At 43.3% G+C, this 13,967-nt stretch overlaps 2 non-coding genes across 2 annotated transcripts; both read left to right on the top strand.

Annotated features, from left to right (window-relative positions):
• The first annotated feature begins 1,634 nt into the window (after nucleotides 1–1,634).
• LOC138286892 (U5 spliceosomal RNA) lies at nucleotides 1,635–1,750 on the top strand. The gene has a single exon (XR_011202159.1). It is a non-coding gene; the product is annotated as a U5 spliceosomal RNA (small nuclear RNA).
• Nucleotides 1,751–10,131: 8,381 nt separating this feature from the next.
• LOC138286875 (U5 spliceosomal RNA) lies at nucleotides 10,132–10,247 on the top strand. Its single transcript, XR_011202142.1, has one exon. It is a non-coding gene; the product is annotated as a U5 spliceosomal RNA (small nuclear RNA).
• The last annotated feature ends 3,720 nt before the right edge of the window (nucleotides 10,248–13,967 follow it).

Raw genomic sequence — 13,967 nt, 5'->3', positions numbered from 1 at the left:
TCTAGCGCCAAAGTCCATGGAGTTTTCGTCATTTTTTAGCGCGGACACCTACTTTGCGTTAATGATATGCAAAAATTGACTCCGAGGCATGTGCGCCGTATTTAGACTCCTGGGCAAAATTCACGCCCAGGAGTGGGCGGGTCAAATAAAATGACGTCCGGCCGCTTTTGTGCCGTTTTTTAGCGCCTGGTCAGGGCAGGCGTTAAGGGACCTGTGGGCTCGGAAGGAGCCCAGAGGTGCCCTCCCAAGCCCCCAGGGACACCCCCTGCCACCCTTGCCAACCCCAGGAGGACACCCAAGGCTGGAGGGACCCATCCCAGGGACATTAAGGTAAGTTCAGGTAAGTTTTTTATTTTTATTTTTTTGTGGCATAGGGGGGCCTGATTTGTGCCCCCCTACATGCCACTATGCCCAATGACCATGCCCAGGGGACACAAGTCCCCTGGGCATGGCCATTGGGCAAGGGGGCATGACTCCTGTCTTTGCTAAGACAGGAGTCATTTCAATGGGGGTTGGGAGTCGAAAACAATGGCGCAAATCGGGTTGAGGCGAAAAATTTGCCTCAGCCTGACTTGCCCCATTTTTTGGCGCCCAAGCTCCATATCCCCCTACGCCGGCGCTGCCTGGTGTACGTCGGTTTTTTTCACGCACACCAGGCAGCGCCGGCGGCTAACGTCATTGAATAAATACGGCGCCCGCATGGCTCTTCAGAATGGCGTTAGCCGGCGCTAATTTTTTTGACGCAAAACTGCGTTAGCGCAGTTTTGCGGCAAAAAGTATAAATATGGCCCTCATTTTGTCTTTCCCTTTAAAAACCTGTGCTAACATTCATTCACCTTTATTAGCCTCACAGCTCAAGATCACAAATCGTCGCCCAAATCGTCTCGTGTCAATCAATATGGAGCATTCTAGGAACGAGCTACGCACCTTTTGAGTTGTTTTTGTTTTGTTTCTTCACTTTTAGTTTCTCTTTGTATAGTACTAATGATAAACCAGAGAGACAGATTTATTATTTTTTGAATGATTTCGTTTGCTACTGAGAACGAGAGGTGCGGGACTCAATTGTACAAGAGTATGTCATTGTTTTTTGGATGAAAATCGTACGTTTTCTAACCATCCCACAATATTAGGGCCACTGACCCGATACAGTCCACTTCCGCCAGCGGCTGTCGGCGCTACCTTAGCCTTTCGAGGTCGAGTGTGTAAGTTCTTTGTCCTGGTGTGAGCTCTCAGTGGCTTTTAACCACGCCCACCGCACGCTCCTCACTATCACTCATTCATGGGCTTCCCTTTAAAAATTCTTTATCTACTTGGGGCGGTTTTGTTGCCGCCTTGCAGACAGCTGGTTACATGGATAATTAAAGGAGCAGAAATGACCATAGAAAATGTCTTGCTGGCTTTCCTGTCACGTGACCTGCGACTAAATTTGCATACCCATAATTCCTCTCACTGCTGGGCTCTCCGCTTGTTTCTTTCTGTGGCAACAAGTGTTTTATCGGTGTAAAGTATTACAACTATTATTATAACTTGGTTCTATTTCGAAGGGTTTTCTATGATGACCTTAGTAAACCTAGTCGCCCTGATAGTCTGTGGAACGGCGTTTCCCGGCGCAATAGTCGGCGGCTTCCATTAGCATACTCTGGTTTCTCTTCAAATCGAATAAATCTTTCGCCTTTTACTAAAGATTTCCGTGGAGAGGAACATTTAAGAGTTTCATTCAATTTTTAAAAACCCTACCAAGTGTAGGGTTACCCTTATACAGTTAGAAAAAAGTATTGTGTGATAGAAATTCTTTTTTCAACTTTCTATGAAAACAGATAAGGGAAAGTCAGTTAAGAAATAAAACATTTAACTGTCCAATTTGTGTTTTATTTCTGGATCAGCTCTTTATTTTTTCTCATTGATTATTGAAATATCATTCAAATATCTTCTTTGACTTAATTGTAAAGGTCTGTTAAAATATATATTATAAACATATATGTGTGTGTGTCAAATGTATGTATATTTATTTAGATCATGCCACGACTTTGAAACTGATGAATAAAGATTGAGGGGCATATTTATACTCTGTTTGCGCTGAATTATCTTGACGCACATTCGGTGCAAACCTTGCCCCATATTTAAACTCTGACGCCCGACCCTGCGGACCGTGTGCGTCATTTCTTGGATGCTTGAAACTGCCTTGCATTAATGACATGCAAGGTAGGCGTTCCCGCCCCAAAAATGACTTTATGGCCTGTGAGCCTTATTTATACTCCAGCGTCATTTTGACGCACAGGAGGGGGTGGGCCTTAAAAAATGGCGCACAGCCTGATGTGCGCCGTTTTTTAACGCCTGGGTCAGGGCAGGTGTTAAGGGACCTGTGGGCTCCAAAGGAGTCCAGAGGTGCCCTCCCCCGCCTGCCCTCAGGGACACCCCCTGCCACCCTCGCCCACCCCTGGAGGACACCCATGGATGGGGGGACCCATCCCAGGTAAGTACAGGTAAGTTGAGGTAAGTATTTAAAAAATGTTTTATAGTGGCATTGGGGGGCCTAATTTGGGACCCCCTACATGCCACTGTGCCCAACGACCATGCTCAGGGGACAGAAGTCCCCTGGGCATGGCCATTGGGCAAGGGGGCATGACTCCTGTCTTTGCTAAGACAGGAGTCATTTCAATGAGGGTTGTGCTTCAAAAAATGGCGCAAGTCGGTTTGAGGCATGATTTTTGCTGGCGCTGGTTTGCGTCAAAAAGTATAAATATGGGCCTGAATCTAGCATAATTGACCTCCTGTGATCCTGGGAAAATCACTTAATCAACCCTTGCCTAAAACCCACAAGCAATAGCAAAACCAGTAGGTAGTACTTATGCAAGAGCCATGTACAGCAGCGTGGCTGCTATGCAATATTGCTGAAAGTAAAAAAAAAGGTACTATGGCGCAGTCAACACTTACTCCATCACAGCGCTTTTTTATTTTATTTTATTATGAACCATGCTGTACAGCAGCCGCACAGCCGTACAACATGGCAAAAAAGATTGACAAAGCCAATAGGTCTTGCAACGGTGAGACCTATTGGCTTCATCAATGCTTTTGGAAAAAAGTGATATGATGAACCTAGCGCTGGACGTGCCTAACTTATTCATTAGGTCGAGCGCACAAGTGCTTTGACCTGTTGTAATCTATCTGTGGGCTTTTAACCACGCCCACCGCACGCCCATCACTATTACTCGTTAATGAGCTTGCCTTTCAAAAATCCTTTGTTATCATTGGTAAATGCTTTTCGTTTGTCCCTCCGTGGGGCGGTTTTGTTACTGCCTTGGACACCAACACTGTTATATGTATAATTGCACGTTTGCCGATACGTTTGACTGCGAGCAAACATCTTTTTCCTTTTGTGTCTCTCCCTCGTGCTCATGCTCATGGGGGCTGTGGCGCTTTGAATTGGCTCGCTTATACATCTGTTTTAATTTTCATTTTCAATTGATGTGTCAAGAAAAGTCCAGTTAAGAATTTACAATACCAATAGCTCTAACTCGTTCCTCTTTGTCAATACTTGATTTGTTACAGCAGCTGATGCAGCCTTATAGGCTTCAAGTACAAGACACACTGGTTCATTCATTGTCTCAGAAAGAATAGCAATGAGCCAGCAAGCATGCTTTGACGTAGGCATATAAAAGTCCTCTTCTTGGGTGCCACTAGTCCTCACAAAAGCCCATGTGAGGCACCATTCAAAATGTGCAGAGTTAAAGGAGCCGACATTATGACTTGAGCAGGGAAACTATTGTGGTGCAGCCTTTCATGTCACGTGACTTATGACTTAGTGCCAGATTTATACTTTTTGACGCAAAACTGTGCAAACGCAGTTCTGCGTCAAAAAGGCTAGTGCTGGATAGCACCATATTTTAACGCCACCTGGGGTTCATATTTATATTATGACGGTGGGTGGTGCTAATAATAGGTTAGAGTCAACATTTGTGAAGTTAACCATTGCGCCTTGTGGTAATGCAAAATTATGTTAACATCAGAAAAATGACTCTAACCTGTTTTAAGACACATAAACATGTTGCAAAATGGAAATGCACCATTTTTTACAGCGATAGCGTCAACTTTAGACACCAATGCACAAAACAGTGCAAAGGAGAGGCAAAATGGAGCCAGAAAGCCAGGAGAGACCCCAGGGTGACCTAAATTAACCAGGAACCAGCCAGAAGGACAAACAACCCAGGGGAGGAAGAAGAAAAAGAGAAAGTGTTGTTTCAGTGCGGAGGAGTATGAAATACTGATGAGAGAGGTGACGGAGCATCAACATCAACTCTTCGTCACCTCAAAATTGGCAATTGGAAGGAGAGAGGCAATCTGGCAGCAGATAGTAGACAAGATTAACAGTGTGACAGAGGTGAGGAGAACCGTAACTGAGTGCAAGAAACGCTCGCAGGACTGCAAGCGAAGGAGAAAGACAAAAATGGCATCGCACAGGAAGGCAGCACTGCAAACTGGAGGTGGTAGTCCAGCACCACAAGAGGACCTGGACGAGATGGAGGAGATGGTTGCAGAAGTCATCCCGGAGGAACTGGTCATTGGAATCGCAGGACAGGGCAGACTACCAGGAAACACCACAAATGCAGGGTAAGTCGGATATGGGGAAATTAATGTTAAATTGTTAAGTGCAAGAAGGGGGAGCCACATAGGACACACTCAATGCATGTCATAGGAGCGCAGAGGGACACATTGCACATGAAGCAAGTAGCACCATGCTGACGTAAGCTATAAATGTACCTACGCCTTAGTAGTGCCATGCACCACAACACATACATAACCTGGACATATGTCAATCACCAGGGCTAAATACCTACATGTACATATGCAGTACATGGGATGGATGGCATGTCTAATGACTGTGCCTCTGGTTGTCTCCTAACAACATCCCTCGCATATAGTTAAATTAACTCTACCAACACGACCAAGACATCAGAGACTAGGAAGTCAGTCAATACCATACCTGGGGTTACGTCATGCTGGTGTCCCTTGCAGTAACACCTTGCAACTGCCCTGCCTCATTGCCCAAACACACGTGTGCTGCATCTTACAGCGCACAATATCATTGCAACCATCCCAACAGTACCCAGACATGTGCCGGTACCACTGTTAGCGCGCCTGACCTTAATAAGTAAACTTACAAGGGGACGCGAATAGGTCGATGAACCTTTTGACTCGCAATTAAGAAGTTCTTACCATAGCTCCAGTATATAATCAATAATCAATACACAATAATCGACAATCACTAGTAATCAATAAAATCAATAATCATTGGAGTCAGTAATTGTCACGCACCATGACCTTTCAGTCATGAATAACTACACCTTTAGTAAAAGTTTAGAATGTTTATTTCCCTATATTAATAATGCTAAGGTCATGTAGATTAATCTCAACATCAAACGAAACACATACAGAAACAACACTGGTTGTCCAAAGTGGCAGAAGAAATGCAATCTAATCAAAGCTTGAACTACAACACATTCTAAAGCTACGGTGCAAATCAATAGCAAAGTCAGCTGCGTCAACGTAATGAAGTACATGAAGTTCAGCAGAGAAGGTCACCAAGCATTAGTCCCTGTTATCATAATTCAATTAGTGAGAATCCTTAACTAACATCAGATTAGCATCGGCATGTTTGGCTTCATGCTAAACAATTTAGTACCGTAAATTTGGAAAATCATCTAACTATGGTTCTATCAAAACAGCGCAGTTGGTACGTAGAAAGAAAAAGCAAATATGCATAATAATCACATTTCGATGTATACCTATGCTCGGTATGGGTCATCAAAGCAGAATCATTCTTCGTCCTCAGGACATCAGTCGATCAGCAAGGCATCAGGCTCTCAGTCAGGAAAATATGAGCCCAAGGAGCCAGAATGTCGGAATGACCCAAATGGCAGAATAATCTGTCTTCTCTAAAAATGTCGAAATGAATGTCTCTCCCAGAATTAGCGTTGTTATATTAAAGTCACTTAAACTATCCCCTAGTTCCCTATTGGTCAGTTAATCGTATGTTCACACTTTCTCCAATAAAAGTACTATACCATATCTATGAATTCTAATATTTCTCCATTCTCATATTATTGATTGGTTCCTCTTGCAATGTCCTCATCATCCGGCTTGTGGGGTAACAATATTGTTGCAGCTTCTACTCAAGTCAGAATTCCATTGTTCTTGTCCTTCGAAAGTCAGTCTCACACACAAAAAAACTAAAATGTTGCATTAGCAAGAACATCATCTCCTAGCAGTCTGTTCTCACGAAAAGCTTCCGTTATATGCACATTTAAACAATACAATAGACTTTTACCAGTTTAATTCTCTTGGTCAGCAATTTTACTAAACACTAAGAAATACAGCTTTTACACGAAGCCTGGCAAAATAGGCCAAGACACTCACTACGTTAAGGCCTACAATTAATAAAGCTAGAACATACTTCATAACTCTCAATATGGCATATTACTGCATTGGTCTAACATATATGCAATATTTCATAAGTAATAATTATTGATTAGTACATTTCATTAACATTGGTTAATGATATCTTATTGAGTTTAAGGTTGGTTCTTGATATGTGTGTGTCAATCCAAAAGCAGCCTCTGGCATTCATCATGGCCAATAAATTGTGAACCATGGTAAGGTGTAAGAGCAAGCTGGTTATTTGAGGCACTAGGAAACATGAAAAACGCAGTAGCGGATGATATATAAAACACGATATTATATATTGTTAATGCATGATATTATTATTATTGTTGATGCGTTTTCCCAGGGTTGAGAATAGGAATGCAAAGTATATTTCTTTACCAAATTTGTAGGTGGGCCTGGGTGTCCTTGATAAGGGCTCTGTCGTGAGACAACAAGTGGATTCTGCACAGATTTGAGTCTGAAAGCTGTAGGGACACAGGACAACACTGTGCTTCTGCTGAAAATAATTTATATGAAGCGAGCATGCTTCCACCATTCTGATACCAATTTAATCCTGTGCATTGCATATTATGGAGGTACATTTACTCTGTTTAACATATTTAATTTTGTATCTTGATTCACAGGCTTTCTTTGCTGTACCAGCTGCCAGTCACTTCTTAATTTGGAATTGGAAAAAAACGAATAATATTTGCAGGGATTGAAGAGTTCTCATGCATGCAAATATTCATTCCCATACACAGATTCACATTTGTGCATGCATGCAGACAGACATACAAATACAGCACTCATTCATGCATACACATGAGAGTTGAAAATATAACTTAACTGAAGTTGATCGGAAAAGGCATCTTTGCTCTGTACCTCAAGGGCCCACAGTTTCAAACTTCCAGAAATCGGAGTGAGAGTGCCAGCTTCACGAGCTTTGGCTTAACCAGAAGCGAGGTTAGTACGTGAGGAGCTGTACCTTTTCTTTTGTCTTTGCTTCTGACCTGGCAAAAGGGCGTATGATGGAAAAGCCCAACCTAAACTTCATAAGTTGACATAATGCAATGCCATGAATAGAGCACTACGTTACCTAATGTAGGGGCCCCTCTCACTGTCGTTGCATCACATTTTGTGAAGCAACTGTGGTGCGAACCTCTAAATCATGGTCTACATTTATGGGGAATTGGCATAGAGTAATGCCGCAAGTCTTTTTTGCTGTGCTACCCTACGCCAATGTGAAAGGACAGGAATGCACCGTATTTATGAAATTTGGTGCAGTCCTTTCCTTTCCCACTGTGCTGATGCACAATTGGCTGCCTAGTGCCAATCCAGGCACTCTTGCACCATGGTGGAAGGGCGCCTGAATTGCATGCAGGATTGTCTTTGTGCAGGAAGGCCACCTTCCTGCACAAAAACAATTCTGAGAGGTGATTTCCTCTTTCATTTGAAAGAGGAAAAAATGAAGAGAAATGAAAATATTTCTCCTCTTCACGCCTGCTCTGGGGAGCCATAAGTTTATGCGATTAAGTAAATCTGGAGGAGCGTCAAAATCAATGGCTATTGCGTGGGCAAACCCACCGCAATGTCCATGGAACGCCGCCCTGGTGCAGAGTAAGGCCACACAGCGACTTGCGCTGCTTTCTCTTCCTCCATATCAATGAGGCCATGGAAAGCCATGCAAAGTGGATTTGCGTGGCCTCACAATATGGTTGAGAGGCTTGTGCCACCAAACTGTCAAGAAAAGTGAGTCACCTGTGGCGCAAGCCTCTCATAAGTATGCCCCCATATTTATGAGGCCACGTAATGCCACTTTGCTTGGCTTTGAATGCCCTCATAGATATGGAGTAAGGTAAGGCAACGCAATTCGCAGTGTTGCCTTACTCTGCATTAGGGAGGCGTTCCATGGGCATTACGGTTAGTGATTCCACGCAACACCCATGGCTTTTGACACATCCCCAGATTACAAGACCCTGCAAAACTGGGGATTCACTAAAACCTTACGCCTCCCCAGGGGAGGCGCAACGAGGAGAAATATCATTATTTCTGCTCAGTTTTTCCTTTTTCTATGTGTGCTGCATTCTGCAAACAGGAATGTGCTGTATGCCATAGATAGGCGCCTCACTGCCTTTTGACGCAAGCTGCGCTAACCTGCGCCAAACCCCCAGAAATATGCCCAGTGGAGTAAAAGGGTGAGTGTGCGAAAGAGCCGCAGCCTGAAACTTGTGCATTGCACAACTCAAACAGTGGAGCCCTCGTCAGCTATCTATGTGTTAATGCAACCTTACATGTAAACAGCTTATTATACAGAATTGTTTGTTTTCAGGGAAAAGCCACCCCCTAAAACGTGCATTGAGCAAATCAACCAGTGGAGCCCTCTTCAGCTGTCTATATAATATTGCAACTTTATATGTAATCAAATGATCGTTTAGAATTGTTTGTTTTCAGGTAAAAACAGTAATACTTCAATACAATAAATCAAGGGTGAAGCAGGTTATTTTCATCGGCCGACCCCCTTGCGTCCATATTGATGAGGCGCCCCTGCTGCATGCTCCCACATATAAGGATATTGCAAGTAACCTTGGATTTGCAAGATCTTAAAGAATTCGACTCTGGCCTTGGTTCTTTCCATGATCATGGAAGTCCTTCGTGATTCCCAATATCCTTATAATTTTTAACATGCAGCGATTTTACTGGGACTTTGTCGGATAAACCCACAGCACATGTCAGTAGAATTGCAGTCTTTAATCTTTCAGCGTTCCCCAGGCAGGCCACCCTAAAGAAGCGTTGGCAAAGCCACCATACCCATAATGCACCGCTTGGAGGCAAAACCCCACTAATTACAGCAAAAGACAGTGACCACGAATCTATGAATATTAATGTTGTCTTTCCCTTTAAAAACCTGTGCTAACATTCATTCACCTTTATTAGCCTCACAGCTCAAGATCACAAATCGTCTTGTGTCAATCAATATGGAGCATTCTAGGAACGAGCTACGCACCTTTTGAGTTGTTTTTGTTTTGTTTCTTCACTTTTAGTTTCTCTTTGTATAGTCCTAATGATAAACCAGAGAGACAGATTTATTATTTTTTGAATGATTTCGTTTGCTACTGAGAACGAGAGGTGCGGGTCTCAATTGTACAAGAGTATGTCATTGTTTTTTGGATGAAAATCGTACGTTTTCTAACCATCCCACAATATTAGGGCCACTGACCCGATACAGTCCACTTCCGCCAGCGGCTGTCGGCGCGACCTTAGCCTTTCGAGGTCGAGTGTGTAAGTTCTTTGTCCTGGTGTGAGCTCTCAGTGGCTTTTAACCACGCCCACCGCACGCTCCTCACTATCACTCATTCATGGGCTTCCCTTTAAAAATTCTTTATCTACTTGGGGCGGTTTTGTTGCCGCCTTGCAGACAGCTGGTTACATGGATAATTAAAGGAGCAGAAATGACCATAGAAAATGTCTTGCTGGCTTTCCTGTCACGTGACCTGCGACAAAATTTGCATACCCATAATTCCTCTCACTGCTGGGCTCTCCGCTTGTTTCTTTCTGTGGCAACAAGTGTTTTATCGGTGTAAAGTATTACAACTATTATTATAACTTGGTTCTATTTCGAAGGGTTTTCTATGAGGACCTTAGTAAACCTAGTCGCCCTGATAGTCTGTGGAACGGCGTTTCCTGGGGCAATTGTCGGCGGCTACCATTAGCATACTCTGGTTTCTCTTCAAATCGAATAAATCTTTCGCCTTTTACTAAAGATTTCCGTGGAGAGGAACATTTAAGAGTTTCATTCAATTTTTGAAAACCCTACCAAGAGTAGGGTTACCCTTATCCTGTGAAAAAGAAGTATTGTGAGATAAAATTTCTTATTTGAGTTTTAAGTTTAATCTATCTATGGAAACAGATGAGGGAAAGTCAGTTGAAAAGTAAAACATGTAACTGTCCAATTTGTGTTTTATTTCTGGATCAGCTCTTTATTTTTCTCATTGATTATTGAAATATTATTCAAATATCTTCTTTGACTTAATTGTAAAGGTCTGTTAAAATATATATTATAAACATATATATATATGTGTGTGTGTCAAATGTATGTATATTTATTTAGATCATGCCACAACTTTGAAACTGATGAATAAAGATTGATATACTCTGTTTGCGCACCTTGCCCCATATTTAAACTCTGACGCCCGACCCCGCGGACATCAAAATTCCACCGTGTGCGTCATTTCTTGGATGCTGGAAACTGCCTTGCATTAATGACATGCAAGGTAGGCGTTCCCGCCCAAAAAATAACTTTATGGCCTGTGCGCCTTATTTATACTCCAGCGTCATTTTGACGCACAGGATGGGGTGGGCCTTAAAAAATGGCGCACAGCCTGATGTGCGCCGTTTTTTAACACCTGGGTCAGGGCAGGCGTTAAGGGACCTGTGTGCTCCAAAGGAGTCCAGAGGTTCCCTCCCCTGCCCTCAGGGACACCCCCTGCCACCCTCGCCCACCCCTGGAGGACACCCATGGATGGGGGGACCCATCCCAGGTAAGTACAGGTAAGTTGAGGTAAGTATTTAATTTTTTTTTTTATAGTGGCATGGGGAGGCCTAATTTGGGACCCCCTACATGCCACTGTGCCCAACGACCATGCTCAGGGGACAGAAGTCCCCTGGGCATGGCCCTTGGGCAAGGGGGCATGACTCCTGTCTTTGCTAAGACAGGAGTCATTTCAATGAGGGTTGTGCTTCAAAAAATGGCGTAAGTCGGTTTGAGGCATGATTTTTGCTGGCGCTGGTTTGCGTCAAAAAGTATAAATATGGGCCTGAATCTAGCATAATTGACCTCCTGTGATCCTGGGAAAATCACTTAATCAACCCTTGCCTAAAAACCACAAGTAATAGCAAAACCAGTAGGTAGTACTTATGCAAGAGCCATGTACAGCAGCGTGGCTGCTATGCAATATTGCTGAAAGTAAAAAAAATTTGCTATGGCGCAGTCAACACTTGCTCCATCACAGCGCTTTTTTATTTTATTTTATTATGAACCATGCTGTACAGCAGACGCACAACATGGCAAAAAAGATTGACAAAGCCAATAGGTCTTGCATCGGTGAGACCTATTGGCTTCATCAATGCTTTTGGAAAAAAGTGATATGATTAACCTAGCGCTGGACGTGCCTAGCTTATTCATTAGGTAGAGCGCACAAGTGCTTTGACCTGTTGTAATCTATCTGTGGGCTTTTAACCACGCCCACCGCACGCCCATCACTATTACTCGTTAATGAGCTTGCCTTTCAAAAATCCTTTGTTATCATTGGTAAATGCTTTTCGTTTGTCCCTCCGTGGGGCGGTTTTGTTACTGCCTTGGACACCGACCCTGTTATATGTATAATTGCACGTTTGCCGATACGTTTGACTGCGAGCAAACATCTTTTTCCTTTTGTGTCTCTCCCTCGTGCTCATGCTCATGGGGGCTGTAGCGCTTTGAATTGGCTCGCTTATGCATCTGTTTTAATTTTCATTTTCAATTGATGTGTCAAGAAAAGTCCAGTTAAGAATTTACAATACCAATAGCTCTAACTCGTTCCTCTTTGTCAATACTTGATTTGTTACAGCAGCTGATGCAGCCTTATAGGCTTCAAGTACAAGACACACTGGTTCATTCATTGTCTCGGAAAGAATAGCAATGAGCCAGCAAGCATGCTTTGACGTAGGCATATAAAAGTCCTCTTCTTGGGTGCCACTAGTCCTCACAAAAGCCCATGTGAGGCACCATTCAAAATGTGCAGAGTTAAAGGAGCCGACATTATGACTTGAGCAGGGAAACTATTGTGGTGCAGCCTTTCCTGTCACGTGACCCATGACTTAGTGCCAGATTTATACTTTTTGACGCAAAACTGTGCAAACGCAGTTCTGCGTCAAAAAGACTAGTGCTGGATAGCACCATATTTTAACGCCACCTGGGGTTCATATTTATATTATGACGGTGGGTGGTGCTAATAATAGGTTAGAGTCAACATTTGTGAAGTTAACCATTGCGCCTTGTGGTAATGCAAAATTATGTTAACGTCGGAAAAATGACTCTAACCTGTTTTAAGACACATAAACATGTTGCAAAATGGAAATGCACCATTTTTTACAGCGATAGCGTCAACTTTAGACACCAATGCACAAAACAGTGCAAAGGAGAGGCAAAATGGAGCCAGAAAGCCAGGAGAGACCCCAGGGTGACCTAAATTAACCAGGAACCAGCCAGAAGGACAAACAACCCAGGGGAGGAAGAAGAAAAGGAGAAAGTGTTGTTTCAGTGCGGAGGAGTATGAAATACTGATGAGAGAGGTGACGGAGCATCAACATCAACTCTTCGTCACCTCAAAATTGGCAATTGGAAGGAGAGAGGCAATCTGGCAGCAGATAGTAGACAAGATTAACAGTGTGACAGAGGTGAGGAGAACCGTAACTGAGTGCAAGAAACGCTCGCAGGACTGCAAGCGAAGGAGAAAGACAAAAATGGCATCGCACAGGAAGGCAGCACTGCAAACTGGAGGTGGTAGTCCAGCACCACAAGAGGACCTGGACGAGATGGAGGAGATGGTTGCAGAAGTCATCCCGGAGGAACTGGTCATTGGAATCGCAGGACAGGGCAGACTACCAGGAAACACCACAAATGCAGGGTAAGTCGGATATGGGGAAATTAATGTTAAATTGTTAAGTGCAAGAAGGGGGAGCCACATAGGACACACTCAATGCATGTCAAAGGAGCACAGAGGGACACATTGCACATGAAGCAAGTAGCACCATGCTGACGTAAGCTATAAATGTACCTACGCCTTAGTAGTGCCATGCACCACAACACATACACAACCTGGACATATGTCAATCACCAGGGCTAAATACCTACATGTACATATGCAGTACATGGGATGGATGGCATGTCTAATGACTGTGCCTCTGGTTGTCTCCTAACAACATCCCTCGCATATAGTCAAATTAACTCTACCAACACGACCAAGACATCAGAGACTAGGAAGTCAGTCAATACCATTCCTGGGGTTACGTCATGGTGGTGTCCCTTGCAGTAACACCTTGCAACTGCCCTGCCTCATTGCCCAAACACATGTGTGCTGCATCTTACAGCGCACAATATCATTGCAACCATCCCAACAGTACCCAGACATGTGCCGGTACCACTGTTAGCGCGCCTGACCTTAATAAGTAAACTTACAAGGGGACGCGAATAGGTCGATGAACCTTTTGACTCGCAATTAAGAAGTTCTTACCATAGCTCCAGTATATAATAAATAATCAATACACAATAATCGACAATCACTAGTAATCAATAAAATCAATAATCATTGGAGTCAGTAATTGTCACGCACCATGACCTTTCAGTCATGAATAACTACACCTTTAGTAAAAGTTTAGAATGTTTATTTCCCTATATTAATAATGCTAAGGTCATGTAGATTAATCTCAACATCAAACGAAACACATACAGAAACAACACTGGTTGTCCAAAGTGGCAGAAGAAATGCAATCTAATCAAAGCTTGAACT

Source organism: Pleurodeles waltl, chromosome 3_2 (assembly GCF_031143425.1).
Source record: "Pleurodeles waltl isolate 20211129_DDA chromosome 3_2, aPleWal1.hap1.20221129, whole genome shotgun sequence".
Lineage (NCBI taxonomy): Eukaryota > Metazoa > Chordata > Amphibia > Caudata > Salamandridae > Pleurodeles > Pleurodeles waltl.
The sequence above is the reverse complement of the archived record's forward strand: the minus strand, read 5'-3'. Positions and strand labels throughout refer to the sequence as shown.